At 43.4% G+C, this 19,260-nt stretch overlaps 1 protein-coding gene across 2 annotated transcripts in view; it reads right to left on the bottom strand.

Moving 5' to 3' along the window:
• The window catches only part of PRKG2 (protein kinase cGMP-dependent 2), a 1,208,151-nt gene that overhangs the window by 169,249 nt on the left and 1,019,642 nt on the right, over positions 1-19,260 (bottom strand). The window lies entirely within an intron of this gene.

Here is a 19,260-nt window from a genome sequence, read left to right as displayed (position 1 = left end):
ACTTCTGATTATAATAATTTTTGCTATTGACCTTTTGGCTACTTCACTGACCTTACAGGATAATACGGTATTCCCTGAGCAGCCAGTTCTCGATAGTTAATACACTGTGACACAGCGAACACAGATACTCTCTGAATATATTTATGTTGGATAACGGATTGATTTAGAAAAGACCATCTTTTTGTTGCCCTGAAGAAGCTCTCCGCAAGGGATCGAAGCGCGTTGGCTGATTTATGAATTAGGAATGTTCTTAAAATTTATAAAAATAAAGAAGTGACTTTTTCCATTTACTCAGTCGTTCTGGACTCTTTTGAGCTGTGCACCCCCATTTGACCTAAGGATATCTGGAATGGTCTATGGGCAGCCCTGCAACCCACATGTGCTGTCTGAGCTCTGCTTCCAGCCCTTCATCTTAGGAAACATTCAAATGTAGCACACACAAAATGGAACCCAGTGTGGCTGCAGCCGCATGTATCATTCTTGCTCCATACATGCCTCATACACACTCTCTGAAATGGGTTGTGTGATGGAACCACGCATGCCTTTACAACTAATTATGCCATGAAAAGTATTACGATCCCTGCCCCCCACCCTGAGCCCTAAAACTGCCCCAAACCGCTGCCCTGACACCTAAAATGACCCCCTCCCTCCTAAATACAACCCCCTCCCCCAGCCCTGAAAACTACCCTCCCAGCCCTGAAAACGACTCCGACCCCCCTGGCCGGGAAAACTACCCCGAACCCCACCCAGCCCTGGAAACTACCCTAAACCCCCCAAGCCCTGAAAACTACCCTGAACCCCCCAGACTTTAAAACTACCCCAAACCCCACCCAGTCCTGAAAACTACCCCAAACCCCCAGCCCTAAAAATCTACCCGAACTCCCCCAGCCCTGAAAACTACCCGGAGCCCCCCAAAACCCAGGCCCACTTACCTCACTACGTTGCGTCCTCTCCCGATCCTTCTTGCAGCTTTGATGCTTCCTGCATCCGCCAGCTTGCAGCTAGACCGTGCACTGCTTTTGCGTGGTTAAGGCATATGCGTGGTTAAGGCAAGCGTGGTAGCGCTTGCGTTGTCGTAACACATGGGGCTGAGGCCGCTGTGTTCCGACTGTTTCCCTCTTAAATGGTATACTCAAAGTGATGATTAAAGGGCCCGTTACAGGAGAGTGGCAGACCAATAGAAAAAGCAGACAAGGTCAATAGACAACTCTCCATGCCAGGGACAGGTAAAAGACCACAGAGCCATGCTCTGAGCCTCAATACGCATTACAAAACTGTACCTTTCACATTCATGCATGATTAACGTGTGTACTTAGATGAGAGTCAAAACCTTCAGATTGCTATGGGGGACTTGAGGCAGGGACACACATACTCCAGAGCCAAATCAGGGACCTTTTATAGTCCCTGTTTATTGTCCCTTTTCTGAAGCTGAACAGTTAATATGGCTAAAACAGCTCAGTCAATAATACCATTACTGGCAGACCTTTCTTCGGTACTTAAATCTTGGTATGGACATGTGTGGAATCATTGGAGGAAAACATTATTCCGGCCAGTAACAGCATCAGCATTCTCTTGCAGCTTCTCCAAAAATTTCCGGGATATGCATGGTTTTTCGGATATAGTTCCTGGTATTGACACTATTTCCTGGTAACTTCAGACATGTGTTGATATAATGGTGCAAATACTAGAAAGTTGCCTGATCACCTAATTACTGTTATTTTTCCATTCTATACACTTATTGGTACCTTCATAATCAGCTAACAAACATTGTAATAATGTTAGCCTTCAAAACTTTCCCATAATATCCACTTTCTGTTGTCTGCTAATCTCTTCATGCATCCAAAAAGTGTGTTCTTTACCAAGGAGAAAGTGGATGCTATGTGTCTTAGTGGTTCTCCTTCACCCAGTGTTGACTCATCTTGGGTGACTGCAACCATGCAGAGTGGGTGTGCTGGGGTCAGCCGGTGGGGGTGTACATTCCACATTGTGACATCTCTAAAGGGAAGCAGGATGAGATCCAACAGTGCACACCAGTGGCAAGTCAGACTTTTACAGTAAGATGCTCTGTGGTCTGCTTTACCGGGCTTCCTAATGGGAGTCGGTCTCAGCTCCTTCCAGTGTGTGTTTACACCCAGCAAACTAGTTATGCCACAGAATGCAATGCAAAACACCAAAAGCGTTATTATATAATCCAAGGAGTCAGAGACTCTCTGTTGAAGTGTGGTGGACCACACTTGCGCTGTAGAGCTGCCGTCTTGTAGTGAGGAACCCAAAAAAATGGAAAAGGGCAGCATTGTGGAATGGGGACAAGTTGTGACCTGGAAATTAAACCAGGGTCCGTTTCTGAGATGCTTCCCCATTATACAAGGGATGACCTCATGATTTATCCCTTCACTATTTTTCCTGTTGCTTTACCCACCTATTGTAGCTCCCAAAGTGAGGAGCAAATGAGGAATTGTCCGGGGGAGGGTGCAAATGAAAGGATTCTATGTTGGCTTCTAATAGTGGAACAGTTTAGTCAGTTATTTCATGCCTCAAACCTGTGAATTATGCATAACATTTTTAAGATTGCTAATGTTCAACAGGTAGCCACTGTAAGCCTAAGAGATAAGGTATAATCTGCCTTGTGATCTTCACACCTACAACCAATCTTACTGCTTGGTTTAGCTCTTTTAGTACCTTTGTCTGAAAGCTAGAATGCATGCTGGCTCAGTGTCTGAGGTGTGACAATACCAGTGGATGGATAAGACACTTTATGCTGAAAGTACAACACGGATGTGCATGGGAGTCTCCCAATATAGGTGGTTACTGGAAGGTCAGCTGGCCTGGGATTACCTTACCAAAGACATCTGCATTTGAGTCACTGAGGCAGGTTTTCAACCCGGTGAAGGGGACGGTGGACCAGTGGCTGAATCTCTATTTGTTCATAGACCAAGCTACCAGGGCAAAGCCTGGCTCACTTCATTTGAGATTTATGGATTTGGGCTCAGTCTTTGACAGGGTTAATAGAGCCATGCTTTGGAATATCATGTTGGGCATGGGGCTTGATAAACCTATTTTTGCTTTTTTACACAATCTACATTTGGACATCACAGCTTCTGTTCGTTATGAGCCGAAGGGGTACTGTATGACGAAATTCACTCTGAAAACGCTGTCAGACAGGGCTGCATATTAGTTCCTTTAAAATATACACAGTGTATGTCAATAACCTAGATGAGGTACTAACAGCCGAGGGGCGTGACCTACCTTTGGTGGGTGGTCGGGCTGTGTCTCTTTTACTTTAAGCTGACAACACTGTCCTGATCCCAAAAACTGCTTTAGGCCTCTAGCAGCTTCTGGACAGCGTCGTAGGCTTCATGGACAGCCTTGACCTCAATCCAAATTTTACTAAATCTAACATCATGGTAATAGGACCCAAAAATACCTAGAGCAGATCCCACAGTATTGAGGGTAATATGTTAAGTAAAGAGAAGATATTTCCCTACCATGGGATTCTTTTTGATTTGATTCTTCTGTTAGTTGGTCCCCTCTGATTAGTGCCAGAAGTCATGCTTGCACTAGAAGAATCGCTTCTGTTTTCGATTTTGCATCAAGATAAGGTCATAGATGCATTTTTTATTTATTTGAAAGGTTTTATATAGTGCTGGCTAGACCCGGGGGTATCAGAGAGCTTTACATGAACAAGGAAATTGAGGAAGAAAATTGTGCAGTTTAACAAATAAAGCAAGCGAATACATCACAATATAAAGTTATAAGTGGGCAAAATAATGTTAGCGATTCTTCAAGGAAATAAAAACATGCTAGTATAATTCAAATATTAAGAAAAGGGGGATTAGGAATTCTCAGAGGTTAGAGGGTAATGCACATAAAAATAATATACATGGGAGTAGCAGTTACCGTCAGGGAAGTGAGGATAATATGTGAAGATGAAGAATGAAGAGAGGGTTAGGAAAAAGACTGAAGATAACCAAAGCAGGGGAAATAGAGCATACGGTCAAAGGAGAGATTAAGGACCCCAGTATAAGTTGAGAAGGTGATATTTTAGATCTTTTTTAAAGTTGAGGTAGGAGGGGTGACAGCGCAGGTCGAGTGGGAGGGCATTTCAGATGCTCGCGGTATTCCCGGGAAAGGAGCGAGATTGGGTGAATTTCTTTTTTTGAAGCGGGAAGACGAGGAGGAGCGAATCGGTGCTTCTCATCAGTCTGGTACAGCCCGCCTTATTGAGTTTGTTTGTTAGGTATACAGGGGTTTGTTGGTAAAGAGCTTTTTTGCGTGATGCATGCCATCTTATAAAAGCATTTTCCTTCAACGGAGAGCCAATTTAGGGCTTTAGGGTTGGGGAGCTGTGGTCAAATCATTTACAGTCAGTGATGAGTCTGGCCGCCAAGTTGAGTACAATTCTAAGTGGGGCTAGGTGAAGTTTGAGGGTTCCTGTGAGGATAGCGTTGCCTTAGTCCAATTTCTATAGGAATAGAGATTAGACGACCGATCTGAAGTCATCAGAATGAATGAAGGGTTTGATTTTCTTAAGGTTGCGGAGGATGAAGAGTGCTCCTTTTGCCGAGTTTTTTATGTGGTCTATAAGGCCCAGGTTCTTTTCAAGGGTGAAACCTAGGTATTTGGCCAGGTCAGATAGGGAGAGTGTGCAATTGAGGGCATTTAGGTCTGTGATTAGGATTTCAGTTTAAGATGGTTGGAGTAGAACCAGGATTGGATCTTACTCAGGGTGTTGTTTAATTGCAGAATATCAGAGTAGGATTTAATTTTGTAGTAGAGTTGGGTGTCATCTGCACAGAGGTGATAGTTGATTCCAGAATGAGGGTAAGGGGTTCAATGAAGAAGTTAAAGAGAGAGGGGGAGAGGATAGAGACCTGGGGTATGTCAAGGAGATGGGTGTAGGGTTAGAGAGGCAGGTTTTGATTTTGATTTGTTGAGTTCTGTGTTGGAGGAAAGAGGTGAACCACTTGAGGACCACACCGTTGAGGCCAAAGCGAGTTTGAAGTGAATTAAGTAAGGAAGAGTGGTTAACTGTATCAAATGCTGCAGAGAGGTCGAGGAGTATCAGAAGGCAAGCCTCACTATTATCTAGGGATTTGTGGATGTCATCTACAATGTTCAGAATGGAGGTTTCTGTACTGTAGCCTTTCCGGAAACTAGATTGAAGGGAGTCAAGTAAGTTGAAATTGCCTATATGTTTGTCTAGTTGGAGCAAAGCACATTTTTCCAGGGCTTTAGTGAGAAGAGGAAGGTTAGAGATAGCGCGGAGTTTGTTAGATTCACTAGGGACAGCAGTAACGTTTTAAGGAATGGGCGTGGTGTGACTGAGTTGGAGGGAGTCAAGGACACATCCAGTGACGAGGGAGGTTTTAATGATTTTGGTCCCGTAAGGGGTAATGATGTGGTTAAGATTGTGAACTAGGGTAGAAGGGAGAGGGTCTTTGGTGTGCGAAGCTGGCTTTAGTTTAGCTATAATATTGAAGACTTCGAGCTCGGTCATGGGACGGAAATCATGCCAGTAGGCATTCTTTTTCAGTTGTAAGTTAGGAAGGATGGTAATGGGTGGGGTTTGAGTGGGTAGGTAGTTGGTAATATAAGGTGGGAGGGGTGGTGCTGACCAAGAAGGTATGTCTATTGTTAGAGTCAGATGTAATTTGGGGGTGTGCAGGTACTGGATTTGAGGGAAGGATTGGTCATTTTTGGCAATTTTTTCCGATAGGAAGCTGGCAATTTCCTCACATCTCGAGGTTGACGCCGTTATCTCTGGAGGGGCAGATGATGTTTGTTTTCTAACAATGTTAAACAGTGCTCTAGGCCTGTTTTTGGCACAATCAAGTTGAGCTCAGAAGAAGGAAGCCTTTTCATTGAAAATGTGCTTCTTATAAGTAGATCTAGCAGATCTGAGGAGGGAAAGGTGAGAGGGAGAAGGGTGTTGTCTCCATGTTCTTTCTACCAATCTAAGTTGGCGTCTTTTATTACTCAGTTCTGGATTGAACCATGATTTGGATTGAATTTGTCTTTGTTGTTTAAGTCTAAGGGGGGGGGGGGTAATTTGGTCCAGGATGTCACTAACGGTCTCATTGAAATGTTCGGTGAGCTCGGAAACATTTTGGGATAGTGGGGTGAGATGAAGTTGAGCTTGTAGTTTATATTCAAGTTCACCAGGAGGGATGGGGATTTGTTTAAGGTTTCTGATCCACTTCATGGGATTGTTTTTAGTTATAGTGGGAGGTAGCACACTGGTTGTGATCTTACACAGAATCAGGTGATGGTCAGACCAGCCAATAGGGATGATGTTGGAAAGGGAGGCCAGGTCAGTGTCGGAGATGATCGCATCGAGTGTGGCCCCTTTGATGTGGATTGGATTGTGGCATAGTTGCTTGAGGTCATTCAACTCGAGAAGGTTGTTGAGGCGCATACAAGTGGGATCAATTACATTACTCCAGGGGATGTTGAAGACTCACACTTGCATCCTGTGTTGCCGACATTGGCATCTTTCGTCCCAACAGAAGGAGTCCCGCAAAAAAAATCTTCGGGATAGTCCGTGCGATTGCCCCCTCAACAACCAGGACATATGCTCTATGCACATGCATGGGTATCCAACCGTGTTATCATTTTATGTAGAGCTCATCACTTCACATAATTGCCCCCACTCATATAAATGAAGAGTACGCATTCACCCCCGGGACTGAGCAGAAGTGCTAACTGTTACTGCCTCCGTGGCCACCTCGGCATCCCCTTTCATTTCATCCTGGTCTCCCTCTGTAGCATGCTCCAGGAGATAAGCAGTCAGTGGGCCCCAAATATCTTTTGGTCTCGATTTTAGTGGCAGAAGTTCAGCATAGCACTGCAATTGTCCTTGCCAGGTAGATAAGTCCCGTAGCCAATTTTTAAATTTAGGGGCCCGACCCATGCCCCACCGACAGGCCTCCTGTTGCTTCGCCAAGAGTAGGCTTATGGCTAGGAATTGTTTGAGTTGTGACGATTCCTTGAATACAGCCCAGCAGAGCTACGTGTGGAGATGGTTGTATCTGTATCGTCAACATTTCAGACAGGCTTGTAAACACTTGTTCCCAATATTCCCGTACCTGCGGGTACTGGCATGCTAATGTAAGATGTCTGCTCCCTCCCCCCCACATCCAGCACATCTATCATCTTCCCTCAAGTGGAACCTATGGAGTTTGACAGGGCTGTGGTATAGACGATGTAGAAATTTGTAATGTATAAGTGATAGTCGACTGCTAGACAATGCCACCTCTGTCTGTTTGCAGCTAAGTTCCCACTGATCATCTGTCAGAGGGGTCTCCAAGTTCTTGTCCCAGTCAGCACAGGCTGGCAGTGGTTGTATCAGGGTCACCTCCTGCGTGTGTCTGTAAAGTGGGGAAGTAACGTGCTTGGGGGCTTCTGGCTGTAGCAGAGAGTGTAAAGGGGCCAGAATAGGAGGTTCTGCAGGGAAATCCGGATTGGCGGCTTTGACACTCAGCCAGATTCTTATCTACAGAAACAAGTCCATGGCGGAAGGGGGGTGTACCGTAAAGAATTGTTCCCTAGATCTGAAGTTCCCTCCCACATATCGGTCTCTCCATGTGGTATAGTGCAGTGCTTCCAACAATCGTTTGCAAATCCCTTCACTGGTGACCTGCAGCAGTGGGCCGCAGAGTAGTGGAAGTCTGGGGGAGTATATCACTGGGGCTTGCAATTTGTGGTCGATTCTGCGCCAGGCGATACTGGTGCAGTCCACCGTAGATGGGTTTTTGCCTCGCTCCTTTACCTCTACGAACATGTAGCCAGGGGGAGGAACTGGGCCATATAACCGTCCTCTACTGCTAGTTGTGGCATAAAAGGGGGGTGGTGAAACCAGTAAGAGGCGAAATGTGCTTGGGCACAATAGTAGTAGTACTCGAAGTTGTAGTGTAGTTCCTATATTCCCAATAGGCTCTGCGCATTGGAATAACATAAACAGCAGTTTATACGTAGGACTGAGGTCATCTAGGTCTCTACTGACTATGTTAGACTTAATTAGTTTTTCCAGCTAGCTCAGAGGTCACTAGAAACTTTTTTGAATGTTCAGGAAGGAGTTAACTTTCCTGATTAGACAAGAAGGGATTAGTTTCTGACAACCGCATAAACATGACAACTTTGCTCCCTCAGAATAAAGAGTATATCTCTAGAGTATTGTGAAAACAATAGACAGATATTTCACTCAGTCAATCGTGCATGCTTAATTTCACCAGGAGTGCAGAGAAATAGAGAGACGGGAGTTTTCAATAAAAGGTGTTATTTATTGAGCAGTCTTCTTTCTCATGCAAGAGAAATGAATTGCCACAAATGCAATACTTATCATGAAGTAAAGTGCGTACAGTAAAAGGAGTATTATGAAATAATACTGTAAAAGCATTTATATGGTTTCTGATAACCCTGGGCGTAGTACTTCGCTACGCCCACGGAGTGGGCGTAGTGTTGCCTACTTCGCCATTTGCAAAGTAGGCATAGCAGGCAACACTACGCCCACTCCGTGGGCGTAGCAAAGTTGCCCGCCACCCGCCTCCCTCCCGCCCTCCCTAAATACTTAAATAACCTTTTTAAATAGAATAAAAACACTTACCTTGTCGGCTGCGTCCCCGGGGCTCCCTCTCGTAATCGCGCCGCCGTCTCGGGTACTAATGCGCATGCGTGTGCCAGCTCATAGAAGGAAGACACAACACCCAATGAAGGAAATCACTACTAGAAAGTGGAATAAATTCAGTTCCACATCCTTCACTTGAGCACTTAGGGTGAAGAATCTCACGCTGGATAAAGATATTAATCTAGCCAATAATCAGGTGAAGATATGGATTACTGATGCACTAGATAAGATAGCACCTTGGAGCACTAGAATCCCTAAGAGACAAAAAGTAACAGCACCATGGTTCAATGATGAATTAATGAAGGCCAAAAAAAGGTGTAGGAAAGACTATTGTAATAGGTCCAAAGAAGAATATAAAAAGGAACTAAAAGACTATCCGTCATTTATCAAGAAAATCAGAAGGGAATTTTACACGGATAAAATAGAAAGAGCCTGCAACTCCCATAAAGAAATGTTTACAATTCTGAAGTCTCTCAAAAATCATGAAGAGAATAAGGACATAACAATGTCCAAAGAAAGTTGTAATAAGGTGGCAGAATTTATTGCAAATAAAGCAACAAAAATATACGAGACCTTCCTAATAGAAGTACGGCAGGGCACTGACTTAGTCGGTATAAGTCTTAGGAACTTTGCAGGAGCAACTCTGGACGAATTTAAAATACAGGAAATAGAGGTACTCAAAGCCACGCGAAAGAAATAAAATCTGGTTCCCCTTTAGATCCCGCACGACCAGAGAGAGTAATGGAGGGGGCGGACACGATCCCGCCGTACATCGCGGAACTCATCCTCTGCTTCCTTCCAGACGGGAGTGGTCCCAACCAAACAGGCTATCGTCAGACCACTCAGGAAAAAACATTGTTAGAGTATACAGTATTAGAAAACCTACACCCGATCTCATTACTACCTTTCGTGGCTAAGATCGCAGAAAAAATCACAAACAAACAGCTGGTTGACCACATCAATACTAATGACTTACTACATCCATCCCAGTTAGGTTTTAGAATGGCGCACTCCACAGAGTCAGCACTACTGACGGCCACAGAGGCGCTGAGAAAATATGTTGATGAAGGGCATACAGCCGCACTGATCCGGCTGGATTTCAGTGCGGCCTTTGACACCGTCTCGCACCAATTGCTTCTCTAAAGACTAGAGGCCTGTGGCATCAGGCGGAACGCTCTGAAGTGGATGGCATTGTTTCTATCCGAATGGAGCTTCCAAGTTGCACAACAGACGCATCTGTCCGAAACCTTCCCTCTGCCCATTGGGGTCCCACCGGGATCAATTCTGAGTCCCACCCTTTTCAAACTGTATGTGAGACCACTGGCAGAATGTGTGGAGAAACATAAGGTGTCAATAGTGTCCTATGCTGATTACACGCAGCTAATTGTAATGCTGTCCCAAGACAAAGATCAGGCAGCTATCCGCTTCTCTAAATGTCTAGAAGAGGTGGCTGACTGGATGTCAAACCATTTCCTCAAGCTAAATGGAAATAAGACGGAGGTAATGGTAGTAGGCAAGACGCCAACCATAAGGTCATCTGCATGGTGGCCAGAATCACTGGGCCAAGTCCCCACCCCAAAAACAGAGGTGAAAAACCTCGGAATCTGGTTCGATTCCAAACTGTCATTTGACAATCCGATTTGGAAGGTAGCTGGGAAGTGCTATGGGGCCATGAAAACCTTGAGTGAAAGCCATAGATTTATTACCATCTATTGCCAGAAAAACCATAGTACATGCAGTATATACTTCCCAATTGGACTATGGAAATGTATTTTATCTCGGCGCTTCCAAAACAGGGCTATCCAAATTGCAGAGGGTACAAAATGTGGCGGCACGTTTGGTTCTCAGCCTTCCAAGGAGAGCCAACACGCAGAAATCCCTGACAACCTTATACTGGTTGCCAGTGGGAAAGAGAGTCGTATTCAAGGCAATGTGCCACTGTCACTGCATCCTATCAAATAACAGCCCTAGATACCTTCAACCACTACTGACTAAATACACCCCAGGACGCAATCTAAGATCCATGGGGATGGCATTGGTGACAGTTCCAAGAATATTCAGAGCACAAATGGGGGCTCGCTCCTTCAGGTATCTAGCAGCAAAAATCTGGAATACTTTGCCAATCGCCATTAGAACTGAACCAAGCGAAAGTATCTTCCGCAGACAGCTGAAGACATGGCTGTTCACAAAAAGTGAATAAAATACAGTTTGACGGGTGTCACAAGTGGCAGCAGCAAACTCACTAGCTATGTCTCAGGGCGGGGACGCACCAGGTTGTGTAACCATGGGATGTATGACGTTACAACGCATACTTTTACAACGCCTACCTTTACATCGCATTTTTTACAACGCATACCATTACAACGCATAATGCTTTTGGGCGGTGGATAGTGAATAGTTTAATTTACTATTCCAACTCCAGTCCCCGTGGATAGTAGGGAAGGTGTTGGATAGTACATTAAACCTATTCCCTATCCTAGAGCGCCCCCAAGCGCTATGCGTTGTAATAGTTTGCGTTGTAAAAGTTGCGTCGTAATGGTAGTGCGTTGTAAAAGTTTCGTTGTAAAGGCTGTTCACCGTAACCATGCGCTCTACAAATGAATAAAGAAAAAAATGTCATGAAAAAATTGAAGACACACCTAATTAAAGAATATCACATTGCAGCACAGTAGAAAGTTCACAAAATCTCTCAGAACACAGAACCCCCAGAATCTCCTCCATAGATACCCTGAAGTGCTGAAACGCCAGGCGAAAACAAATACTCTGCTAGCTCCCAGCTCTGCCATTGCATGCAAACGAAGACGATCCATCACCTCGTGGCTGGCAGGGCAGCTTCTCTGTAGCCCACTTCCCCTGGGTCAATGAGTCATACAGATTTCTTTTACACCATACTACTCGGGAATTTCCAAAATTGCCAGACCTTAGGTAAGGAGTGGGACACAGCAATGGAGCTGCCAATGCCTAGAAGCGTCAGGCAAAACAGCCACTCTAGGTTTTTTTTAGAACTCTTTCTTAAATAGTGAGTTATGAAACCTCTCGAGAGGTGGGATTACTAGTATAATACCTGAAGTGAGGGTCGGAGGGGTATTGGCCAGCTTCATGCCAGTGACTCCTAGCGTCAGAATGAGGTAGTTGACTGCAGAGATAGAGGGCTGGAGGAGAAGGTGACTACCTTCCATCGTCAAGTACACAGACGAATGCCCATTTATAGACTATGAACCCTTTGGGATCCAAATTGTTAAGACTAGTTAAACAATATTTAACATAAAATAACACAAAATAACATAGCATTGTGTCTGGCTGCCATTACTGCTTACAATTTGCCCAGCACAGGTTTCTAAGTGGAATGTGTCCCCAGTAGCTCCACAGGGATACTATCCTGTATAGAGGGAATAAGCTCTTCTCAATTAGTGAGAAGGAGAGAGAGAGATGAGATGCTGGGCAGCAGGCTGTTTGAAGGGAGAGTACATTAAGGAAAAGCAGGTCTGCAGGCGGACAATAAATGTCTTGGCAAAAAGCAAACAGGGAGAATAGACTACAATACATTAGATATGTTTGGTAAATAACGTGTATTCTGTACATTCTAATAATATTCTTTATTGCTGAGTTATTTGTTATTATGGTGATAATTCTAATACATAAGATTTACAATTAGATTAGCAGGTAATGAACACTAATTTACTTTATGATGAAAAGGAACACATGAACAGTTTCAGGGTGATGGGAAGAGTCCAGCGTAAGGTCCCTTGTTATACACTGCAAGAGGTCACAGACATTTTTCTAACATCTCCAATGTTTCAATGACAATAGCCCAAAGGGGTGGGTGAGAAGTACCTGTCTGTTGTGCTTTTCTCCACAGAGATCAAGGCTACGTCTCTAGAGTTTGAGATATCTAACTTTCCATGAACCCTAAAATGTGTTACGTTAATGACCCTAACGTAATTTGACAAGACAAGACATGACATGATATTTTGTAAAGTACCCATTCACACCTTTGGGCATCATGGTGCTAAATAACAGATTGTTATGGTTAGGCAACTCAAATGTACTTTAAGAAGCCTTAATAATAAAACCAGGAAAATAGTTTTCTTCTGATTCAAAAGTATGAACTGACCAAAGGGGCACCTTAGGAGAACGTATACTAGAGAAACAAGTAGGAAGGCTGATGTGAAAATATTAATTTGACATGCCTGTTAACAAAGAAATTTGATTATTTAGTTTCAATGGACATACAGTGCTGGCACTTATGAAAGATCATAACTTCTCCTTCCACAAAGTATTTATTAGAAGCCTCCAGATGGAGCATTGGTTCTAACTACTGTGTCCCAGGCTTCATCCTCTGTTATTTGGATGGAAATTTCGAAAATCTTGGTATGTTTTAGATATCTTCAAATGTGACGGATTGGCGCATTGCTATGCGCTGGCTAAAAAAATGACTAAATGTATTACACTAAAGGTGCTGCTGGAGGCATAGAATTAGGTTGTGAGGTAAGGTTAAGGGGTAGTTTAGCCAAGGGGAAATTGTTACACCGGCATGATCTCATATAATTTCAAGAATTTCGAGTTATGCTTGCAATGTCACATTCACGAAATCACGCCAAATGGTTTAGTATTTTCACATAATTTTGTGGGATTTTGCGTAATTCCACTAAAGCAAATTCCATGAATTCTGCCCATCCCTAATATGTGCATAATAAGGAAAACATTGTTGGATTTTCTGATTTTGTTTATTCCAGAGTACATCATTCAGGTTCCTTGTTGAGATACAAAGTTTGTTGAGAATTAAAGGACGAAGTGAAGGGACCTTGCAGACAGTGTAATAGGAGGCAGAATAATATAATTGGAACTCACTCTGCCAAGCTTCATCGCAACTATCTGCAATTTTTTTATTTAACATGAACAATTTCAGAAAAAACCTCTAATATTGCGCTGGCGGTACTTTACTTGGTGTCTTTTTAATTTTGCGTATGCCGATGGCATAGTGTTCCCTCGCAGGAAACTTGGCACAATCAAAAAATGTCTTGTAGATACCGTGAAATTGGATATATGCCAATGCTACATCTGCTGTACTATCAATGTGCACAGTGTGACTTTTGAAACTGGACGAGCAATACATTGAGATAGTATCTCACTTGCCTTTGTTCATCAGGACAGACCTCATGTACAGTTTTATTACAGGGGACCACCTTATCGTAATATTAATAAAACCCGAAATCTTCCTTAAATTTTTTTTACTTTTGTTCACCCCAACTTGAAAAGATTACATGCAGGGGCGGCTTCTCCGTTATGGCGGAGGAGAGTCACCCCACTTCTCAGAGCCAGGAGATGAAAAAAAATGTATTTCCCTGACTGAGCTGAGTGGCCCGAGTCTAGGGTGGGCCATCGTCTATGATAGCAGCAGACTGAGCAGGGAGGAGGAGAGTTGCGCACTGTAAGTGTGCATGTCTGTTTGGCCGGCCATCTTAGGACGCCCTGACAATTTTGATGGACCAGCCCCCATGGTGCTTTTGTTACTTTGGACAGATATGCACTGCTGCAAAACCAGCCCCCAGTAACAAAAACGTACCCTCACCACTGCAAAATCAGCCCCACCCTTCCAGCCTACCAGGAAAACGCTCAATACCCACCCAGTCCAGCCCTCACAGCCAAACTGACATGCACACTTACATTTCTCCAACCAAGCTTTATTGTATAGCCAGGTGGGAGAAAAGGCTCCGGCAGTGGCAGCTAAGTCAGTCAGTCAGAATACTTTATTTCGATAAATCAATATCATAAAAAGGCAACGGTACAATACAAAATACACATTATTTACACGAATGGAATAGAGAATTTGTAGCCATAAAAAATGTCCTATAAATTTCATAAGATTTCATAAAATCAGAATATAAAAGACCATCAACCAATTTAATTACCTTCGCTATCAATTTTACAGGATGAAATAACATCATTCTAATTTACAACAACCAAATTCATTTAGGTACAATTAATCCTTTTCCTGATCCGGGCAGCACCCACTAAGAAACTGGCAACATGAAAAATAATACGGTGGCTATTTAGTAATTGTAAGTGGCAGCTAAGTCCTTTTTTATATATATATATTATTCCTCACCCCACGCCCCGAACTCACTGTGCGCTGCCCCACAACTTGGTTTTGGTCGCAGCGCTACTGATTGCATGTAAAAATGTTGCTTGTAGTTTGCTTGTCGACAAAAGTCCCCTGTCTTCTTTCTTAATGTCTCTAGGAGCTGTCAGAGCTGTACTTTTCAAGAGTCTATGCCTTTTATATCATCCCACCCACCACAAATGTGGCAGTCATCTTTGAGTATTTTTCTTGTTTCCTGATATTTATGATTTTTTGTGAATATATTGTTCTCTAGGTCCTTTTTCACACTGCATTTTTCCAGTGTGAAAAAGTTTTTCGAACTTTTCAGAATCCAATTTGTTTTCAAATTGTTTTACACCAAATCTTTGAAATGTCAATGTCACTCTTTTATCTCAATCACAGGTCTATTCTTCCCTCTTCTGCTTTAATTTGATGAAAAGCCTGACCCTAATCCCTTCAGTGTTGCAGACACTTGGTGTTCCAGAGGTTTGGCGATGTAGTTTGTATATTCGCAGGCTTGAGGTTCTTCTCAGAATAAGGGCCCGATTCACAGAATTAACTTAAGACAAAATCCTAAACGTACTACTTTTGGTATTCACAAAATGCACTTACTACTTTTGGTATTCACAGAATGCACTTACTACTTTTGGTATTCACAGAATGGATTTACGACTACTAACTTTACGTTCGAACTCGGGCTGGAAATTCCGGCCTGGAGGCGGAGCTTCCGGCCCGGAGGCGGAGCTTCCGGCCCAGAGGTAGAGCTTGCGGCCCGGAGACGGAGCTTCTGGCTTGGAGGCGGAGCTTCCAGCTCGGAGGAGGGGATTTAGCCATGGCTAAGATGTATCAAACATAACTGCTAGATTCCAGGCTGAAGAAACTTTTGACGGGCAGATCTGCCGGCCACCATCCATGGTTCCAGATTGCTGGATTTCCAAAAAGTAACATTTTTGATTTTGATGAGATCAGTTTGTCTTTGAATTCAATTATTCTGCAATATCTGGCAGTGTGGCTGTAAAATTACGCTGCAACAGAGGAAGGTCGCAGTCAATCGTCGAAATAAATAATCCGAGTAAGAATAAAAATTCAAACAGTAGGAATGTACTATCTTTTCTGGAGGAGTGATGTTTAGATGGAATAACTGAGGGCTGAGCAACGAGCATTGAGGTGCATCTCAAGAAATGTGTTTACATTCAGACTGAAAAGGTTGCATTTAAACTTCTTGATATTGGTCTGATAAAAAGAAGAGATAAGTAAGACTGTCTTCTCACACCGTGACTGGCATGCCACATTCTGTACTGCAAACAGAACAGAAAACATGCAACACTAGGCACCCTAAGCCCAATCACTTAGGCACTGGTCACACAAAATATTCTGCTGCAGTGCTCTTACATTTCAAAAGGAATGTGTAGTTAGCAGGCAGTTGGCTGGTGGTAATGACATATGACATTAAAACCTTCTGTGTACAGTACACAGAGAGTTGGATTTGGAAAAAACACTCAGACATTGGTTGCTTTGAGCTGGCCCTCTGCAGCTACTGCTTTAAAATGTTGTAAATCACTTTTGGCCAATCGCAGAGAACTTCTTGGCTGTCCAGCGCATTCTTCTGAATCCATGGGAGTGTTTCCACTGCAGCGTATGAGGTGTGTATCTTCAGTGGCATTAGCAGCTGCTATGCACTACTTCGTGGCTGGTGAAGCAATCTTTGTAAAAAGGCTTCACCCTCTAAAAACAAACATCCTTTTGATGTGGTAAACTTATTTTACACATATTTCTCTGCAAATACTAAGTGTGAAAATGATGATTGGAAATCCTGTGCTTAACAGCCGAGTTCATAAAACTATATGATGTTCACATAAACATTTGCCTATGTTACGCATTGTTTAGTCTGAGCTAACAGGTTGTTAGTTACGATGGCCATCTTTGGTTCCTCATAATCCTCCTCTTTGCATGGTGTAAGCAACAGTCGTTACTCACTCAGGGGCTACATCTTTCCTGTTATCTTCATTGAAATGTGGCAAAAGCCTTTCCACTGTTTTGAAACTATTACGGGGTGCAATGGAATCGCATCAGGCATCCTGATGGACATTTAGGGGCAGAGTACGATGTTGGGTGGAAAGCCATCGCCCAACAGCGACTCGGCAACGGGACTGACAGACTTGTGGTCGGTAGTTCTGTCCGCCGGATTATGATGCGATCGAAATGCAATTGCTCGGTCAGAGTCCCATTGAACCGAAGGGAGTTTGTGTTCCGCCCGACAACCGGGCGCAACTAAGACTCCTATCGGGAAATGGGGTGCTTGTGGAAAACTCTGCACCCTGTCGCAGGCACCCCATGGTGCCTGCCACACAGTGCAGGGTTTTACAGGGGGTCCCCTAGGTACCTCCTCAGCAATCAACCGTAGGCCCTACCAGGAGTCCCCAAAGTCACTTTCCGACAGCCTTTTCGTGTCGGACAGGCCGATGCGGAAAGGCTGCTGGAAAACAACATCGTAATCCCGAGGGCGGAACGCTGTCCATAGGGGTGTACGATGTGGATCCGACCTACACGAGTTGTTCGGAACATATTCGGAATGACCGCGCAGTTTACAATCTGACCACGAAGATTGTAATTGGGTGGTGGGAATGTAAACCGACCGAGTCGATCAGAAGGGATCCGATGCGGTTAAGGAGATTCCAACTGTCGGTAGGAGGCTTTCTGCCTGACATCATAACCGGCCCATAAATTTACTGCTCTCTCCAACTTTTACTATTGGTCAGTGCCATTTATAAACTCACTCTTTCTATCCTCAAAGAAAGCCACTAAAGAAACTAAAGGATATCACAGCCTACAACACACAAGACATATAGTACATCAATGGCCTTCGTCACCCATGCAGCCACTTTGAATTGACGATTTTGCCTGATCTGTAACTTCTAAAAATCGTAACAGGTTTGACTAAGAAGTTTTTATCAGGGTCATTCAATGTTTTATATACTTTTCAGATAAGTACTATAAGCTATACGTACTTTTATGTTTAAATCATGCAACATTGTTGCAATCTTACATCCATCGCTGGATAACGCCCCATCACAGAATAAAATTTTAAAAATGTTTGCAGATTTTCCACTACCTAAAAACAAGGTGTTTTCTTGGTTAGGGTTCCTTGTACCATACCAAGAAATCACTCTAAAATGGCTGCCAGTATCAAAGCCTGTTGCAACAGTGGTCTGAGAGTAGTAGACTTCTGCGATGCCTTCAGTTGTTATGGCTAACAAGTGCCAATTAAACAGATTAGGCAGGACTGGCAAATTATTAGGTAGGAAACCTCTGCCTGCGAGTTGTTCACTCACTGCACACAAGTTTGAGGACTGCTGATAGAATGTTGTGTTCAAATCAGTGGAGTCTAGCCTTTCACACTACCCCATGACAGTATTTGTCATAATGCTGCCATTATATGAGGAAAAATAATAAGGGGAAACGCAGTATTCCTGGGAACCTGGATAGACAATACATTCTAGGTTCTATTGTAGGAATAAGTCTGCACGTTCTGTGGGCTTACCATTGATTCAAATTAGTGCCTATGCACATGTGTGTGACCACAACTGTAATTTAACCAACAGGAAAGGGCTGCAACATGTGTAAGCACCGCTATTCTCCTCTTGATGGCAATTATTACCTGCAAGTTGCAAAAATATTGTTTGTGCTGATTTACACTATTTGTGTGTCTGTCTGCCCAAGACTGTAAGTAATATGGTCTGTTACTTGGGTGGTCACCCCTGGACTTCCCTTTTTTCATTCTATTTAAATGCAAAATGTTTTTTAAAGGTTCCTCACATACTTGAGTCTGCCAGTACAATTGTGTTAGTTCAGGCCTGATAGATACTGACCCAGGTACTCTGCCACTATTTTGTTAGTATACCATGACAATAATCAGGGGATACTTCCATATAATCTGATAAAGAGATCACTCTTGGGAGAGCACTATTGGAGCCATAGGACCTTTCTCTTACAATGTGCACATATGACTGTCATGGTCCTGCCCAGGTGAGGGGTTGCGAATCACTAATTTGTGACAGACAATTTGATTGGGTCTTTTATTCATAGAAGAACAGTATTATGATTCCACTTAGACGTTTGGTTGTTCTATTAAGACCTTTTCACATTCATAATCTGTAGATTTGTATGAATTTGATCTTTCCTTTGAAAGCAAGTCAAGGAGAGGTAAGATCCCTACAAGGCGCACAGTAGCAACTCTAAGAGTGGCTATTCTAGTGTACACAACAAGTTAATTGCATATACCATGATTCTTGCCAGTCGCAACCTTCATTTGTTCTGATAAAGACCCCATTAGGTATCCCTGTTAGGGAGTAGAAACTTTAACGGATATAGATGCTGACTATAATAATACAATAGTTTGATTTCTAAACCCGAAATGGAACAGGAATCTGTGTTGTACAAATTTTATTGTAAAGTCTGTCGACATTGTCTTTCTGTGGTGAATACTAGCGCACTTTGTTCACAACTGTCACTAAGCTCTTTTTTACCTGTGCAG

The sequence above is a fragment of the Lissotriton helveticus genome, chromosome 2_1 (assembly GCF_964261635.1).
Source record: "Lissotriton helveticus chromosome 2_1, aLisHel1.1, whole genome shotgun sequence".
Classification (NCBI taxonomy): Eukaryota; Metazoa; Chordata; class Amphibia; order Caudata; family Salamandridae; genus Lissotriton; species Lissotriton helveticus.
The sequence above is the reverse complement of the archived record's forward strand: the minus strand, read 5'-3'. Positions and strand labels throughout refer to the sequence as shown.